This window comes from Aphelocoma coerulescens, chromosome 1A (genome assembly GCF_041296385.1).
Source record: "Aphelocoma coerulescens isolate FSJ_1873_10779 chromosome 1A, UR_Acoe_1.0, whole genome shotgun sequence".
In the NCBI taxonomy this organism is placed as follows: Eukaryota; Metazoa; Chordata; class Aves; order Passeriformes; family Corvidae; genus Aphelocoma; species Aphelocoma coerulescens.
This window is the reverse complement of record NC_091014.1, coordinates 6010741-6030210: the sequence shown is the minus strand read 5'-3', so window position 1 is coordinate 6030210 and position 19470 is coordinate 6010741. Positions and strand designations below refer to the sequence as shown.

General features: G+C 38.3%; 2 long non-coding RNA genes across 3 annotated transcripts; one reads left to right on the top strand and one right to left on the bottom strand.

Annotated features, from left to right (window-relative positions):
* Positions 1 to 2264: 2264 nt before the first annotated feature.
* Positions 2265 to 7957, bottom strand: LOC138104531 (uncharacterized). 2 transcript variants are annotated; one of them, XR_011148103.1, is made up of 4 exons: positions 7395 to 7957; positions 6226 to 6328; positions 5193 to 5299; positions 2265 to 3428 (listed from the first exon to the last, which is right to left on the bottom strand). It is a non-coding gene; the product is annotated as an uncharacterized lncRNA (long non-coding RNA). The 2 variants fall into 2 exon arrangements; XR_011148104.1 differs by having other exon boundaries at positions 7437 to 7957.
* Positions 7958 to 8094: 137 nt separating this feature from the next.
* LOC138104530 (uncharacterized) lies at positions 8095 to 15744 on the top strand. The gene is made up of 4 exons (XR_011148102.1): positions 8095 to 8407; positions 13238 to 13409; positions 13596 to 13754; positions 14742 to 15744. It is a non-coding gene; the product is annotated as an uncharacterized lncRNA (long non-coding RNA).
* The last annotated feature ends 3726 nt before the right edge of the window (positions 15745 to 19470 follow it).

Sequence of the window (19470 nt, the reverse complement as noted above, 5' to 3'; positions counted from 1 at the left end):
GAAGAGCCTTGGGAGGCTTCTAGGTGACCCAAGGCCACCAAGTGTGGAGTTGCTGCCCTCTGAGAGCTGGCTGAGAACAGAGCAAGTTCACTGTTCACAACCTCTCTGAGGGAGGGGAGCAATGGTGCTCCTCCTAGAAAATGGAAATATCTTCCTATATGTGTCAGAAATTGTGTATGGGATACACAATGAAGCACATCCTTTCTCCTGCTCAGAACAGACTCACATCCTAAATCCCAACTGTCCCCTTTCAAAGGAGAGAGTCAGAAGGAATTTCCCTACTCATACTAGGAATTTTGCACTATGCACCCTTGCTGTTTCCTTGGCTACAACTGAACTACAAGTCAAAGTCTTCTAGGGTATGCTTGTCTTGAGCTGACCCTTTTAGCGACTGTCATCCAAAATGAAGTCAAATCAAGCCTGATAGCTTAGACACTTTGTACCAAGGAGAAAACCCAAACAAATCCAACCAATAAAACCCCCTCTGCAATGTAAATTAACAATAGCATTGACTGATCTGTCCCAGAAAAATATAGAATTGCTGTACTACCTCTAGGTTTACAAACATTAATTAGAAAAAGGTGATGAAGTCCACAAGCAAAATTTCCTTAAATAATAAAAGTGAGTGGTTTGTTTAACTTATTAGAACTTATTAAAAGATGTTCTGATCTGAACAATCTGTCACTAATACACCTGTTAACCTATTTATTATTTTACCTATTTCCTAAACTAAATTAAAACACCTTCACAATTTCCATTTTTAAATTACTTCCTTTAAACACTCACTTTGACTTGTTTCTGGATGTATAACTAAGTATCTTCTGAAGACTCAAGGAGACTGAGAACAAATGTGACATAATGTCTTAGCAATAGCTTCTTCACCAGCAAAAAGCAATACAAGAACCTGCAACATTTGTGGTAAGAGTAGCTTGGTTGGTGCAGGACCAGAGGAGGGACACAGCAAACATCAGATGGCTGGACCATCTCTCCTATGAGGAAAAGCTGAAAAATCTGGAGTTGTTCAGCCTGGAGAGGAAAAAGTTCCAGAAGACTTTGTTGCAGCCTTACAATATTTCAAGGGGGCTTGAAAGAGAGATGGTGACAAACATTTTAGCAAGGCCTGTCGTGAAAGGACAAGGGATAATGGTATTAAACTAAAAGAGACTAGATATAAGGAAGAAATTGGTTACAATGATGATGACAACACTTTGGCACAGGTCACCCAGGGAGGTGGTAACTGCCCTATCCCTGGAAGTATCCAAGGACAGGTTGGACAGGGCTTGGAGCAACCTGGGATAGTGGAAGGTATCCCTTTAATGGTCACTTCCAACCCCAACTATTCTGTGATTCTATGATAATATAGTCGATTACCTCAAAAAAGGAGCTCTTAACAGTAATGATGGAGTTTTCTTTTGAAAATAACCATTTTGATCAGTTTCCAAAAATCAACAGTTTTAAGAGACTCTACTAGTTCTTTTTCCAGGAATCTATCCCTAAACATGCCAAAGATAAATTCATCACCATTGTAACCCAATGTGACTGGGAGAATTACACTGGAGAATGATCAGGGTCCTGTGCATTTAACAGCATTTCAAGAAACCACTTCGGAGAGGCAGCCCCAGGTTTTTTTTATGTGTGTCTTTTTTTTTAATTCTCTCTCTCCTCTTTACATTGTGAAAATGATGAGGAAATTGCTTCTGTACTATTATGCAAAACCTTATTTGTCAATCTCTTCAAAAAATCAGGAAATATTTGAGAAAGCTGGGGAGGAAGTTCATACCAGCTTTAGCTAATCTGCAGAAAATCCGGCCTACATGACTCCCATGTCACTGCTGCTCCTTTCATCTATTCTTTATAAAGAATCTATTGAACTTTAATTAATATGAAAAATTCAGGTTTTCATCTGATTTAAATGTGACTGACTTCATGCTGCTACTAAAAGTGGAACAAAGTCCAAGTGTGGTGAAAACAATGCTGAATATCTGGATTCAAGCGAGAATCTCGGAGCCCACAGAAAGTGTAATCTTGCAGATCTGTAATGCTGTGTAACAGATAAGTAGGGGAATGCCAGAAAGTCATTTATATAGATCTCTGTGATAAGGATAAGAGAGTGACACATGAAATATCTATATTATCCTTAGCCTGGAAAGTTTTCTGAAAGCTAATCTCACTCTTTCTAGTCAGGCTGCAGCTTGTTGGAGGCCAGGATATGAATTAATGCTGTCTGAGTTCAAAACAGAGAAGAGACAGTCCATGGAATACAATGAAATACCTCTATCTGCCTTTGAGGATGAGCAGCATGGGGACTCTTTAGGGTCTGAGGTGTAGGAAGAATAAAATATTGGTGCCTGTGTTTCAAAGTGCTGCAGAATCCATATTTTGATTTAACTCGTTTGCAAAGCGAACCCCAAAATTTGGAGTTAGATACATAAGCCATGTAACAATCAGACTGATCCACAGGAAAACACTGAACAATAGAATGATCTCTTTAGACATTAGATATTTTAATCAGGCTTGCAGTCATGTGTCTGTGTCTCCACAGAGATCCTGCTTGAAAATCAGAACTGGTAAATGCTGTCCTGTTCTTTTTTTCTGCAGATGGATAAGCACCTCAGATTTTATTCCCTCTCCAGTCTGTAAAGATTTGAATCCTCATTTAAAAGCGACCTCTTTCAGAAATGTTCAGCAATAGAAAAACACACCCAAAACTCTCATGTGATGGCATTTTACACAGACATCTCCAAGTGAGCTTTAACCTGAGACTGTGGAACTCAGGAGGCACAGTTGTGCCAGTCTACACACCCCATGTCTGGTGGGAACGTGAACTTCACAGGAAGTCCTTGCTGCCACAGACACACAGCTGGAACAATGTTAATTTGAATATATCTACTCAGGATAGCCACCCACATCCAGATTGCAATGGAGAGAGAAACGTGTATCAAAAGGCAGAACTATTTGCTTGGATTCCTGTTGGTTTCTTCCTGTATTAAGTTCCATATATCTGTTTCTACAAGGCCAGCTGCTGTTATGGTTGGCTGAAGCCAGGAAGAAATGTGTGGAAAAATAAGTGTGAAAGTAATAAATAAAGACTGTTGCTTACAGTGAGTAACTGAAATCTACATCTAAGCATTCCTTGAACTCCACAGCTGTGTATAATTTTGGTGGAAAGAGAACAGTGCTAAGATCAGATGAACCGAATCCTCAAAGTGTATTTCTCTCTACTGACTGTATGAACCTCCAGAGTGATTTACACAGTTTAGTGGTGGACTTGGCAGTGCTGGGTTCATGGTTAAACTTAATGACTTTAAATTTTTATCCAACCTAAATGATTCCATAATTCTAATTGGTCTTGTGATATTAGTGGTGGCTGCTATAGCATTGTGATATTTCCTTCTTGAGCTGCAGAACTTGTTTCCCTCAAATGAAGCCTGTAAAAACAAAAGGAAAAAAGGTTTGTTTCCTTGATCTTCTTTACTTGCTAAATTCTTCAGTCATATTAAGAGCCATTAAAGCAGCATCTTCAGCCTAGTTACAATAAAAAAGTTCTAATTCAGGTCCATCATTATGTTTTCTAGACAGATGCCATCACTTCAGTGGGGTCTGAGCATGTTTTAAACAAAATACCTTCTGGCATGTGCAAAGTGCTTTCCTAGATTGTGCAAATTGCTTTCCTTTACAGATTGAGACAAGGATGAAACCTTCTCCCATAGCCCTCAGACTTCAGCAGGGAGGGAAAGGTTATTAATCCTTACATACATCTAATGGTCAGCTTTAGTCTAGTTTCATGCTAAAGCCAAGAGGTTTTTGGGCTCAGAAATTTATCCTGTGATTGCCCACTTGGAGAAACCTGTTAAAAGGCATTGGCCTTTCTTTTTGTAGTAAAGTCAAAACTAAAGCTCCCTCATATTTGAACTTGAGCTGAGTTTGACCAATAGTTCTAAAAAAATCTCATACTGAATTAAAAATACAGAAATATATAAATATTGTCATTCCAGAACCTTGATACAGGATGGCAAGCAGAATAATGAAAGCCTTGGTCATTTACTGAGCAGTTTTGGAAAAAGTTTTCTGCACAGAATGGTCTTAAGTCTAAAAATTTGATGAGAAAATATCAGTGTCTCAGGGTTTATCACACTTGATTAATCCCTGTTTTTTTTTTTCAAATATTATTTTACATGTTTTAAATATTGTTCTGTCTATATTTTGAAATAATTCTGAATTTTTTGCTCTACTTTTATTTGTGCCTCAAACTCAGCCTACAGGACAAGAACAAAGAAAGTCTTTCTCTCCAATGCCTGACACAAAGAAATGTGTTTGCATAATGGTTGACATGGTGGAAATAGATTTAGTTTTGACAGTTTTTTCCACAACAAAAAGGGAAATTTCAAGGTGAAGCTACTGACAAATTAATTTGCAATACTTATTATATACATTCCCAAAATTGAGCAAAGCTATAATTTTGTTACTCTCGGGTAGGCATTAAAGAAACCTTTAAAACTATTATTGGAATTAAATAAGACATTCAGGCATAAAATATTTGTTTCAAGTGTCCCACAAAAACTCTCAGCATAAAGAAAATTCAAATAAGCATACACACACACATCCAAGTCTTAACTAAGATCTTTCCTCTAAGCCTTTTCATTGTGGATGGGAAGTATCTATTCCAGTTAGAACTATTTTAAAAATCTGTAGTGCAGACACTTCGCTCTTTTAGTGTCATGGAGCAAATTTTTTCTTTTCTACAGCAGTTTAAATGCAGCATTATAAAATATTTTACAACCAATGGAACTACACTGAATTTAACTAGACTAAAGAAAATCACTGTTCTGCTTGAAATTGAAACCATGCAGGCAAAATCAGACAAAGATTTTCTCATACAGGTGTTGCTTTTAGGTGATTTTGGTGGAATTAGGATTTTATACATGCTGCTTTTATAAGAGGAGATTCAGGAAACTTCTTTCTGTATTTTCCTGCTGGAGGAAAAGGAATTGGTATTTTGAAATTATATTAGTGTAAAGGGGACAGCAGGATGTTCAACTGATACCAGCTGAAATTCTGGGAGAGGTGAAATGGTTGTGGGTGTTATGACAGAAGGTGACAGTGGCGGATATGTAGGATTTGCAGACTTGTAAATTATGTACTTTTAGATTCAGGATGCTCTATGGAAAAGCTTTCCTGGATAAATGACCTACAGGTTGTCTGTGGTGTGTGTCGGGTTTGGGTATAGAACAACCCAAAGGCATCCTATGGATAACGTAAGAAGGCAGATCCAGTTCTTCAGTGCACCATCATGGTCCTCCTGAAAAACAATGCAGAGAGATAAGTGATCCTGTTAGCCTCCACTTATAAAACTGTCCTTCTCTCTGCTTGTTTAGAAATTCAGGGAGCTGCAGGTCTCCTTAAAGAATCACAGGTTATGTGTGACAGACCCTACAGTGCAGGGAGGGTGGTGGTCAATTGGCAAGAGCAGGATGCCTCCACATGGTATGAGAATCATAGGTAAGAAATAAGTACTAACTGAGGAATTTGAAAGTATTTGAGACAAAACTTCATTGCATTTGCATTGCATTGCTCCTAGGTATCATCTTATTTCCATGCTGCATGTTGCTGGTCACACAGCACTCAATAATGTGCCTCCAGTTTTAACAAGAGTGTGAAAAACTGGGTATGAGTTTCTGGTGTCAGGTTATTGTCTACCTCAGTATTACACTGAAAGGCCCCTGCCAAAGGTGATGCCCCACACAGTAAGCAAAGAGAGATCTCAGCATAAATTCACAAGATGGATTGGAAGGTGCAATACTGCCTCCCAGGCCAGCAGGAGAGCAAGGATTATAACCAGCAGTTCTGTTCCCCCACTTATGAGTATATTTTTCCCTGAGTGTGTAACAGAATGAGACATCCAGCAAGTACAGCACAAGGCTGGCTGTTGTCTTGCGAAGTCCTTTAGGATTGTTTCTCTTATTTGATAGCTATGCCTACATACATTGCAAGTGATATGGATGCCCATGTACGCTATGTTTTGTAAATTTGTTTAATTCACCTCTTGTTACTGAAGCAGGGATTCAGCAAAAATAAAACATCTGTGGTCCTTGACAGAGTGACTTAAAGAGAAAGACGAAAGCTTTCAAGGCATGAAACGTGTAAGAGAATTAATTGAAACAGGTGGTTGCAGCTAAATGGTGCTGTTTAAACTTTAGCATTTCATGGATCAGTAGGAAATTTTACCTGACTACGGTTTTAGACATGCTTCAGAAGGCACAACCAGGGGCTTTAGTTCTAAGTCTTCGCTGGAATTTAGAAACGTGTTCATACACTGCTGATATTTGAGCTGGCAATAAAGGAAATAGTCAGACCACACTGTTTAGAATCAAAAATTATGCAAAACCTCCTTGCATTATGTAATTGTGTTCAGTGCCATATACTTTAGCTAGTTTCTCTCTGTAGTTGTTCTGAATTTAGAACAACTAAATGTTGCTGCCTAAAAAATGAGATATTTCCTTTCATGCTCTAAAGGCACACAGCAAGGCCTGATTTTTGTTGTTTATACCAACGAGTTTGAAAATGGAGTTTAATAGATTTATGAATGGCATCATTTTACAGGGTCACCTAAACCCATAAGGGACTGTTTTCAATGATGAACTTTTCTGTCTCTTTCTATTACTGCAAGGACAGTGCACAGGATAAGGCTCCTGTTCATTTGGCTTCCAGCATCACTCAATGTCAGAGCACTTGAGCAATCAGAAGGGACACATTAAACAAGCTGCAAGTTATAAAGTCATCAATTACAATATATAAAGTAGATTTTAAAAATAGCACGAGACAAGCTATTTAAAAATGTTTAATGTTGATGGTTACTGTGAGGTGTATCTTCCTTTTGTGTTACCTTTGTTACCTTGATTTACTAGGAGCAAATATTTATTATCACAAATCCCTCCAGGGCTGGACAATTAAGATCAAGCAATCAAAAATGAGTGGTCACTTTTGTAGTCTTCCCTGGAGCTCCAGGTGTCCATAGAATTGTAGAAGGGCTTGGGTTGGAAAGGACCTGAAAGATTCTCCAGTTCCAACCCCCTGCTATGGGCAAGGACACCTTCCACTAAACCAGGTTGCTCAGAGTCCCATCCAACCTGGACTTGAACACTTCCAGGGATGGGGCATCCACAGCTTCTCTGGGCAACCTGTGCCAGGGCCTCACCACCCTTTGAGTAAAAGGTTTTCTCCTAATATTCAATCTAAATCTCCCCTCTTTTAGTTTCAACACTTTTCCCCTTGTCCTATCACTATCTATTTTTGTAAAATTACAACTACTAAAGAGACACATCCAATCCTACAAACATAACTGTGTGTGACAAACTATTAATGGCAACAAGAAGAGGAAAAAACAAATATTCAACCTTGAAAGCTGTCTTCCAAGCCAAGCCCCCCATCCTGGATACCTTTGAACATAGATGAGCTTTGCAGCTGCCTCAGTTATCCCCACGCTGGGCTGAGGGCCAGAGCTCAGGCACCAAGGGAGGTTCTCAGGCTGTAGAAGCTTGATCAGATCCCTCATTTCAGGTGGGGAGGAGCAGTGCTTGGGACTAGGCTTTAAAAGGTCAAGCCAGCAGCAAAGGTTAAGTCCAGTGTGTTTCTGACAATCTGAGAAGCAAATGCCTGTGTGAGCAGATAGGCCTTCAGCATTCCCTGGAAAGCTGGCTCCTTAGCTGATATAAATCTGCCGAGCTGTGCTGATGTCAGTGGGGTTATTTGTCAGCTGAGCGTTGGTCCCGTATGAGCACCAAACTGCTTTGCTGGGCAGGAGGAAGAAAAAAGTTCACTATCTGAATTGTGCTAAAAATCGACCAGATTTAACTCCTTCCCATCAAAATCCAGAGGCAGTTGGATCAGGCAGAGCAAATCTCCAGCAAGTACAATGCACACAGAGAGGCACTGAGAGGCGAATTAGGATCCAAGCCGCAACGATACTCACACAGCTGTGCAAAACTTGAACCAGATTAGAAAGGAACTGGAAGCAGCTGTGAGGAGCAGCTGAAAAGGCTCCCTGAAGATATATGTATGTGTCAGTGGGCAGGACTGGCTAACAGATGTGGTTTGTGAGGCGCTCTGCTGCAATGCTAATCAGGCCCACACAAGTAGGACAAGAGCAGCTGAGTGGGGCAGGTCTTTGGAGTCAACCTGAAAAGGAGCCGCTGCCGAGCAGAGGCTGCTGTGTCAGACAGGTGCTGAACAAGGAGACTTTGTGTGCTTTGCCAACAGGCACGAGGAGAGGGTTTATCCTGGAATCACAGCACTCATTCACAGGAGGGCGAAGTTCAAATTCAATCGCGGCACTTTCTGAATTTTAAATACGCCGACGTGGATCTTGTGCTGTTTCAGCACCAATAATGATATAAGAATTATTTATAAGGTAACAGGATGGACTATAACACCACAAAATCTAGTGGAAAACTAAATTAGGCCAAGGGTTTTTACTTTCTCAGTGGTCATACTGATAAATAAACTTTTATAAATAACTGAACTGGCAGCTGTCTTCCCAGTTATTAATTGGCACCCATAAAGCTGATGGTCTTGCATGAGATCTTTTTTTGAAAGAGAATGAAAAATTCAATCAAAAATGATCTTTTGGGTGCACTTAGGGTGTTCTTTCATGGTGTATAAGGTTGTTTTAATCCATTTGAGGAGCTGGCTAACTTTAAAAGTACTATTGAAGGAGAACCAACAGATAATACAATGGTTCAATTTCAAAATTCAGCCAAACTCTATTGTTACTAGAACTAGAAAAGGCAAATTAACCCAAGGAAAGAAGACTATACTTAATCTAGCTCTGTATTTTTTGGAGCCAATTCAGGGACATGCTCCAAGCTTGTAAGGAAATTCTCAACATGCCATTTTACAAAAGCCAACTGTGTAATTGAATAATATAGAATGTGTTCCTCATGCTTGTGCACGTGGAGACGCCGAGGAAAGCATGTGCTCCCTACCTACTGAACAGAAATACATTTTTTTTTTTTTTAAAACTCAAAGATTGACAGCAAAACTTTTGTGGTGCCAACTACACAACGTACATTACTGGCCCCATGAGATATAAAAGTGTAAGTTACCACCAGAATTACACTCAATAGCTCCAGCTGGTCTTATTCTGCTCTGAATACTACAGTTCAAGGCTTTCACAGTGACAGCAACACAAAAAGTATTTTTGGATATTGCCTTTTGTAATTTTAATAATATACTCAGAAATACACTTGATTCTTCTGAAAGATTTTAAATTCAGTGATCTTCACCTGCAAACAAATGAAACCTCATAAAAATATATAGTTTAATTTTTGCATTGGGTATAACAAGGTCATGCAGTGGTTCTAGAGCCCCACCCAACAAAAAAGGAGATATCTCAATTGTTTGCAAAGAAAGCTGGGTCATGTTCTTATCAATTGTCATTTCTCACCAGTGCACTGTGACAGAGATAAAGGTAGCCCAGTCCTGCAAAGTGCTTGTGAGACTGAATGTCAAGTGATTATATTTTTGGTAGGTGGTTTTCAAAAATGAATTGTCTGCTTTTGCCTAGGTGAGTTGTGTTCAAGATTAAAGTAGAGAAGAACAAAACAAAACCAACAAGAAAGACAGGCAGTGGAAATATAAAAGTACATAAGCTTGAGATCTTCCATGGACTATAACACCACAAATCTATAGATAGTGGTCCTGTAAAAATAAGGTATCCATGAAACTTCTGTCCTTTTCTTTTTTTTGTTCCTGCTAAGGTTCTGTGTTCTCAGTTTGGGAAATACCTAACACAGGGCACTTAGAAGCCAGAATTCAAAAATTTTCTTACCTCACCTGAGAAGACACCTCAGAGCTGGCAACTGAGATGTGAAAATAAATTACTACCTGTCTCCTCTCAATGGTGGGAGCAACAAAGACTGTCCAGTCTCTCCTAGGAGATTTTTGGTGGACTTCTGAGCTCCATGCTAACATGAATTGTCACCTCTGCTCATAATCCTGATTAATTCCAATGGGAAATGCTTGGTTGTTGGCGAGATTAAGACTTCTTCCTCAAATCCAACATGGATGAATTGCATGCAAGAGAGAGTTCTCATCCTGCACAGATACCTCTATTTGAATTGACACTGAACTGCTTCCTCAGGCAGGAATTCCTGGAATTAAGGTTCAATATGTGCATGCACCATTGCACTCATCCACACAAATATGTGGTTACACCTTGCTTGACACCAGCTTACATTTCCAAGCTTTATGATTGCAAGCCTTGTTCAGGAATGAAGTTTTTTATGGTTATCCAGATTGCAACATATGTTAACAAGAATATAGAGTAATAATTATAAAGCTCATTCTACCTTTATGTCTTTCATTTCAAAGCAACAAAGAAATATGTGATTCAAAGTGCTGCATTTAAGGGATGTCTGCTAGTATTACCTATTCCTTGTGCTTTTTTTATGTTGGAATTATCATACTGCTGTGGTGATCAGGGTCATTAGTGTAGAATTCACCCTAATTAGGGTGAAATTCATCTTGCATGATATTTGCTCTCAAAATTAACATCACTCTTAGCAAGTTTCTTGGTTATCCCCACTGCTGGTGGAGAGAGGCACCTTCAGGAGAGATCTCTTCCTAGTGTCTTGGATTGTGATAGGATTCAAAGATAAATTCTCTGTGTTCTCTGAGCAGAATTAGAAGGTGTTAGAGATGAGAGAATGTCTTTGCTTCCTCCAAGCAGGAGTCTCTGCACTGTCTGACCTGTGATTTGCTTGGCATTATAAAGGCCAAAATAATCAAGTCCTTGCATCAAAGACCTTTTGAGTCAGAAACTCTGCGCTTATGAGTCATTAGAGCCCTAGAATCAATGGCAAGTGGGGTTTTATGGTACATAAGGTATCACAGTAAGCAGATTTAGGGTCTTATTCCTAACATTAGGCATCCTGTTTTGAAAATGTTAGTTTTAGCCTCTAGTTTCCAGTTTAATCACCTATTTAATACTTCACATGCCTACGTCAAAGAAGTGCTGTGAGATTTAATTAATTTTTGTAAGGATCTTTGAGATCTTCAGATAAGAGGTACTATACTACATAAGTGGCAAGTATTACTACATTACTGCAGAGACTTATCACAGAAAAGGTTAAGGTCAATTAACATTTTCTTGCCATTTATGCATATATTTTCAGATCACAAAAAGAAACTGGTGTCAATTTAGTTAATTTCACTTGTATCCATTTTCAGATGAGTTATTTATAATTGATATAAGTTGAAGGCTTAGAGATCACCAAAATGGCAATAAATTATACCCTCCTTATATGCTTCTAACACCCTATGGTTTTAGACTGCTTTGTTTTAATTGAAATGTAAGTGTTTCAATTAGACATTATAATTAAAAAGTTTCAGGATCAAATGATACATCTTTTAAAAATGGCTCAGGCAAATTTACAAAACCTCTCTATGAGTCCTTGGAAATATCTGTATAGGCAATGCCTCTCTGGGGTTTTGAGTATCAAATCTACAGTTTAATTGAAGCAGCACAAAGGGTTTTTGTTCCACAAAAACTGTTGCTTTACTAGATATCTGAAAAAAGGGATATTTAATTGACTAACTCTAAAGGAACTCTTCTGAAAATCACATTTATGCACTTTGTTAAGCACACAAATGTACTCACATTTATTACTGCAACCTTAAAGGAGTCACACTAAAATTTTTCAGAGAATGTCAAGACCCTCAAATCCTAAAAAATTTGTCAGGATTTGGGTAATTTTTAGAGAAAAAAGCTGTGAGATTCAAGTTGAGAGACATCTAGATCAAATTAACCACACTGTAAATCACTTCCATTACACTTGAAATATAACCCTTTTCTAATCAAAACTATTCCATCTTGCCATCATGTTGTAGTTAAGATCTTGCTTTACATTCTGGCCATTAAAGCTGCTTGAGTTAAAAAATAGAAAACAAGGATAAGGCTTAGCCAAGAACATTTTAATAAATAAAAAATCAACACAGTTAATCACTGTGCTGCTTCTAGGGGGGTCATGTTATTGGAGTATTCAATAAGCCAGGTGTTTTCCAAAAATGCTTTTGAATCCTGAAAGTATTGAGCATAAATGTTTAAACAGATATATATTTGCTGTTCTCTTATTTATTACTTACTATTAATTCAACCCATTTCTAAAAATGTTTTGGGAAATTCTCATATGAATTAGGTGACTAGTCACACCTGGACTTTCTTTAAATCACTCACTCTCTCCTTAAATTGGGTTATAATCTCAGAGGGTGCAAATATTGGTTTTGTTACTGATTTTGTGAGATCAAGTGCTAATATTTTGTTTCTATTAGAAAAACTATTGAAGTTGTGATTTACTTATGCAAGTCACAGAATCACAGAATCACAAAATAAGCTGGGTTGGAAGGGACCCACAAAGATCACTGAGTCCTGCACAGGACACCCCAAGAGTCCCACCATGTGCCTGAGAGCATTGTCCAAACACTTCTTGAGCTCTGTCAGGCTGGTGCTGTGACCACTGCCCTAGGGAGCTGTTCCAGTGCCCAAACACCCTGTGGGAGAAGAACCTTTTTCCAACCTAAACCTCCCCTGGCACAATATCTGGCCATTCCCTTTGGTCACTGGTCACCAGAGAGAAGAGATCAGTGTCTGCCCCTCCTCTTCTCCACACAAGGAAGTTGTAAGTGCAGTGAGATCTCCCCTCAGTCTCCTCTTTTCCAGGCTGAGCAGAGCAAGTGCTCTCAGCCCCCTCCTCCTATGGCTTGTCCTCAAGGCCCTTCACCATCTTTTGTGCCCTCCTTTGGGTGCTCTCTAATAGTTTCACATCTTTCTTTTATCATTGTGACCGGAACTGCACACAAGACTTGAGGTGGGGCCTCCCCAGCACAGAGTAGTTTGGGAGAGTAGAAATAAGGCTTAAGCAAGTGGGGTTGACTCACAGAGTAGAGGAGCTAGAAGAAAAAAAATCTTTAAATATCTTTAAAAAGCTGAGGAGGAATTTCGAGAAGTAAGAGAGAAATCATAAAGAGCAGGAAAAGTCATTTAGTCCTGTGAAATGCTGAGATTCCCATATCTTTATTAGTCTCACTGGAGAAAAAAGCGGACCTTCAAGTAAAAATCCATGGATTTTATATACTAGTACTTAATCAGCTCCAGAATAACTGATGTAATGCTCCTGGAAGTACTTAACAATGTTAAAATTACCTGTATAATAATTCCTTAATGTTGTTCTTCTTCTGACAGCCATGAAGATGGAGGCAGCTAAAACCTTCGCTCGTGCGTACTGACCCTCTGTACATCAGAAAACATTTAATTGTGCCTAAATTGAACTTGATTGCAATTTGTTTGACTACCACAAAGACATCTATGCTTGACATGAAGACACCAGGAGACAGAGAAACCAACACTTCCACTGGTAATTTTTTCTGGTGATTAATCCCTTTCTCTGTTTACAACAGGTACCCTCTTTCCCCTTTGAATTTGGCTTGGTTCAGCATTGCTCTGTTACATCTCTCTCTGCTAGATTAAATAGACATTTAAAACCTCTGGTTTTCTGCTCCTGGATGTACTTTATCACATCACCTCTCAACCTCCCTTCAAGCCAGGGCTGTGCATGTGGAGTTACTCCACGGGAAGAGCATGGAGTTGATTGAGAAAGTACAGCCGTGCACAAATGAACCTGGGAAGTTTTCCTAGGAAAAAAGCTATCTCACCTCCAGAAAAAAATACCTTCAGTGGGAAATCAAGTAATATTGTACAGGTAAGAGCAGATTTCCTGGGGTTTGAGGAGTTGTGTTCTGCAGCCACAACCTTTTTCTCAGGGCAAGCAAATTCATACAGGATGCATATATGTGTGGCCTTAAACAAAAGAAATCCTCTAACCTCCTTAATTAGGGAAATGAAAGCTGTTACTTTCTAGCATTTAAATAATTTTTGTAGATCCACCTTCTGACCGGAAAAAAAAAAAAAAAAAAAAGATAAACCCAACAAGACCAAGAAAGTGTCTTTGGCTACTCATGCCACATAAATATTTAGTAGCAATATTTTCCTTCTTCCCAAAGATTTGCAATTGTCCTTCTGGCCCAATAACTTACTGTAACTTTATATTGAGTTCCTGTTACACTGCAGTACTATATCATTTTAGGTTTAGTGGTTTACCAGGATGAAATCCCCAGTTCTGTAGTGTTCCTCACATTAACGTGTTCAGCTGAATATACAGATGAAAATATCTGTTTTTCTTTGAATGGACCCTTCTTGTCAGATTGTTCTGCAGGAAATCCTTGTCACTATCGTTATCTATCATTCTGCCAATAATTACCTGTTTTTTGGCAGCTGTATCATGTTTACTTCTCCATCACTATGGAAACACTGAATTTTATCAGCCCTAATATAGATTCCTGCAGAATCCTACTAGAAATATTTTCACAGAGTGAAATGATTTCTGTAAGCATTTTTTCTGATGGCCATTTAATCTTCTGTGTTTAACTGATTCTCTGTGAAGCTATTCTTTTATCACAATACTACTTGGTACTTTTCAAAAGAATAAGCCTGTGGGTATTTATATGCCCATATACTATGGACTTTGTCAGAGTTTGGGCACCAGAGTGAAAAAGAGCTACTCAGAATCTTATTCAGGATCGTGGCATCACAAACCAACACCTTTCTTTTTTTTTCCTCTGGGAAAATTTTTTCTTTTCTAAAATAAAGTGTAGACTTTAAATGCCTCTTTTCTCCTTACTCATGATAGAGAACCAATCTGCTCAAACTGAGGTCTTGCATTGGAGACATTTCTGTTGATGCTCCAAATCCCAGAACCCTTCAAACTCAGGGTATTCTTTGAAATATCCTTCAGCTCAGGTGCCTCTTTGGAGATGTTTCAGTTTAAGTACCAAATGAACTTTCTGCTCCAAATGGATGGCCAGAGCTGACTCAGCAGCTCACATTTTTCCAAAGGAAGGAATTCTGACTCTTCTCATCTTTCCACCACTCCATGCTAGCTCCCAGCCACATGCTCCAGCTGTTTTCCACACACCATCTCTGACATTTGTCCGAGCTCTTGATGAGTCACTTCACCCATTAAAGCAGAAGAAAATGAGCCCAGCAAAACAGTGAATAAATTCAAGTTACGTGTTTGCAAGCTGAATTAGCTCACCAAAGGATCTGATAAGCTCTGCAGATAGAAAGAAATGGCTTGAAATGGAAAACATTGAGAAAGAGGAGGACAAGAGAAGGGAGGGAGGATCAGCACTGTCTTTTTAGGCAACAGAAAGATATTGGGTTGACTTAGAAGACATGTCTGCCTGCAGCCTTCAACAGCAACTTACACAACTCTCTTGGACCAAGGACTTACACACTGCCTAAGCCCATCTGAAGAATTATATGAGGCAGGTGTTGTAAATCCCCATGTGAGGTCATTTTAGGCATTGCAAAACCTAATTTGCATACCCAAAGTGATATGTTTCATCTCTTAATTATCCACACCAAACTCATAGTCTCATCAAAGATGACACTCAAATTAGTAAAAGATATTTATTTGCATTAATTAGTGCTGGCTGATATTTCATTCTTTGAATTTACAGCAACTTAATTCCTATTTCTTTTTTACATATTTTCCATAACTTCATGTCATTTTGACAACCCTAAAGTTTACCAGATGATTCCTTGCATCCTATCTGAATATTATCACATTAGTATGTTTTTCAGTTCTCAGGTTTCTTCTGATATTCCAGGATCTATTAAGAATATGTTATTAACAGAAATGCAATGTAATTAATATTTCGTTGAATAAATGTAATGTGTGAGTTGTCTGTTGATATAAAAAAGTAATATATATTAGTTGTTATTTTTTGTACTCTTCAGTTATTAATGAATTAAAAAATGTTTCATCTTCCTCAAACTGAATCTCCTATTCCATCATAATATATCTAATTTCCCTAAATGCCTGCCTATTTTTCTGAATAAATTCCAGCCTGTTTTTAAGACCTGTAAAACTTTATCCTGGGGAGAACACAAACAAACCTTCAAAACATTCTCACAACTGAGAGGGAATGGCATTTCTCTTGGGTTTCCATGGGATGAAAAGAGTAGTGATGGGAAATCAGAATATCTCTGATTATTACTGTATACTGTATTCTGTAATATATATTACAGAAATGGTTGTACTTTGAAGGAAGAGTTATGCTGCCTCAGGTCTGTAAAGGATTAAGAAAACTGTTACAACAAGGGAAAAACTGAGGTAGGATTAACCATGAGTATTACTCTATTGCACAATATTTCCAAATTAAGTCATATTACAGCGCGATGAACTTTTCAGGTCATTGATTTCCTGTACATTCTTGTTAGGATAGTGTAATAGGTGGTCAGAAAGACTCAAAACAGAAAAAAAAAAAAGAAAAATGAAAGAAAGCTACAGAAATAACTGGAAAGTGTTTTAATAATTACAGCAAACACTGGCCCAGTGAGCTACAGAACACTTTCATCTCCCTACTTCTTTCAGAGATTCATTGCTTCAGATTATTAGTAAAAGTTGGGTGCAAACAAGAGTGCAATTTAAAAAAAAAAAAAAAAAAAAAGATCATACAGCAGAATTTTGAATGACCAGCAGCAGGAAAGCTGGTTATCATAATTTGCAAACCATAATTCTCTGCAAAAGAACAGCTATATTTAAATATGGGGACTTAAACAAGAATATCAGTTTCAAAGGCAAGAAAGTAGAAAGAGTATCCTTATATCCTTGGAGAACTTCAAGCATCACTTCTAAGCCTGCTCTCCCTTTCTACATTCTATCATAGTATAGGAATTCCACAATGATTTATAAAAGGAAGATTTTCAAAGGCACAAATGGGAGTCAGATGTCCGATTTCCATTGACTCAGGCACCCAACTCCCATTTGTATTTCCAGAAAATCCTCCCTTAGAGACATGAAATATAAAGTAGTAAAGTAACTTGTATTCTAAGGCCAGGAACATTTGCCTTAATTTTTTACATGCAGTTCCATTTTGGTTTCTTTTGATTTGATATCAAAGCAAATAGAATTCTGCATTTTAAAAAGAAAGACTGGATGATCTAATATCTTTGACATTGCTGGTTTCTGTGGTTCTGTCATGCACACAGTGGGACACTAAATATGAAACTAAGTAATTTAAAGACAATTCCCCCCTTTCAGTCTGTCCTGTTATTTTTGCTTTCTAAAACAAATGTATAATTTAAAAGGAATGTAAAACAAGCTAACTGATACACTTTGGAGTCAAATGAAGGAAAGGATGTAGAGTAGGGGAATTGACAACTTGGCCAAAAATGTAAGCAAGTGTGAATGACACTCCTATCTAACACATTTTTTAAATTGGGATTATCTTTGTTGTTGCTCTTATTGGATTCTTATTTTCATAAGAAATAAAAAATGCTAAAATTATCTTGGTTTGAATTAAATACCAAATTTTTAATTAAAAAATTCTAATTTGTATCAACTATTTTTAACAAAACGCATTTCAGGATTTTTTTAAAAAATAGAAAAGAAAAAAATTCCAATAAAGTACTTATACCAGTTCCCTTCCTTTTTTTGAGGAATTATGCTAAATAGAGTCAACTGCAGTATGTCTAGGTCCAGAGATGGATTTCAGCAGTTCTCCCACACAGTCAAAGGAGGTGCAACAACCACACTTTTTGTCTGAGATGTGTCTTCGTTAACAAGTAGCACATTAAAAATCCACTAAAAATACTAAGTTCAGGCTAGGTCTCCTCTTCACCTTTGGGTTTTTTATTTTTCCTGCAGAACTACCCAACAGGATGACAAAACAGAAAGTATGCAAAGCTCGGCAGAGAGATTTTACACTCACAGTTTCTCTCTGGTCTTGGTTCCTCAATCATTCTGCATCCATTCATAGGATCAGGGTGGAAGGGACTTCGGGAGGATGTCTTGTTCCCCCCTGTGATTCAAGCAGGGTCACCAAGACTGTTGCCTGGGACGACATCAAGATTCCTTTGAAATATCTCCAAGGATGGAGATTTCACAACTTCTCTGGTCACCCTAACTGAAAAGTTTTGCCTGATTAGATTCATTCATGTCCCCCACCAGACACCTCTTTGTTAGGTGACACCAGGACACAATTCAGATGGATAAGTCTTTCCAAAGATCATGCCATGTAGGAAACATGGACGAAATCACACCTTGTTCTGTCCTTTCCCTAAACAGTCCTTCCACAGTACTTCAGCAAGTTTGTACCTCCCTCATGGCTCTTGTGCATGTTCAAGGCTTACAGCTCATACCAGAACACTCTCTGGTGCACTGTCACACATTTGTTTCCTTATTTCATTTCCTTATTTCAACCCCAAACATGCCAAACCTTTCACAAATGAATGAAAAATAAATCTTAAGGCCATAGATATGCCAGACTTTCCCCAGAATGACAGCCAGACAAAGAAGGTTGTGGATGTGGAGAGGATTGGCATGTGGCTGTGGGACACTGGGGTGAGGGCCAGAAGTTGCTGCCAGGACAAGATTACTTGACCATGTCCATGTGGCCTGGGAGGAAGAGGCAGAAAACAGCAGGTTGCTGATCCAACTGAACTCACTGGCAGGTATAATTCTCTACCCTAAAAATGCCTGATGTTTTCTTGCCCAAACTTCCTGTACAATCCTTCATTCTATTTTCTTTTCTTTTCCTTCAAAAAGTGCAGAAAGGACACTTTTCTCTTGGAAATACAGCAACCTGAGTCATCCCCACAATGAAGGAAACTCAAGTGGAGGAAGTGGGTGCAAGAAGTTTCTGCTCGGTGAATCAATTGTATCTTCAGTTCAAATAACTGTGATTAATTTGTGTGGGTCTGAAAAAGGAAGGGAACCCACTCAGGGAGTGAGGGACTGTCAAGATAATGCACATATCTGCCTTCAGAGTACTCCTGATGCTTAGAAATGCTACATATACATGCAGTTATCTCTTCTCCTCCTTGGTTTCTCTAAGGGATGCAGAGTCTACATTTAATCAATATTAGGAAATTTCCATAAAAGAAGACTAAACAAAATGCAGCTGCTGTGTTTGACAAAGGTGTGTTTTACCTTTGAAATATTAGAGAAACAATTTTATTTGTCACCCAGAAGTCGACTGAGTTTGAAAGGAGGCAGAACACCAAATCGTATATCTTACCACGTCTTTTGTATGGAATAAAAGTGCCAATGGGATAGAAAATTGCTTAAATTCAGGGAGAGAGAGGCATCAACAAGAACAAGATCAAGACAAGAAATCCCAGTGCAAAGGTCGAAAGTCCTGAATACAAGGGAATAAACCATTACATTCAGAAGTACATTTTAGAAGTAGAAAAGATGCTAACAATCTGCCCCAAAACAATTTGAAATCAATAAGTGTGTCAGACAAAGGATGGAAAGGAAGTCATGCTGCTTTATATATTACATTAAAACAGCAACAAAATCTGAAATTTTGATCCTTTTATAAAACAATACAGAAATCGATTTTTTTTTT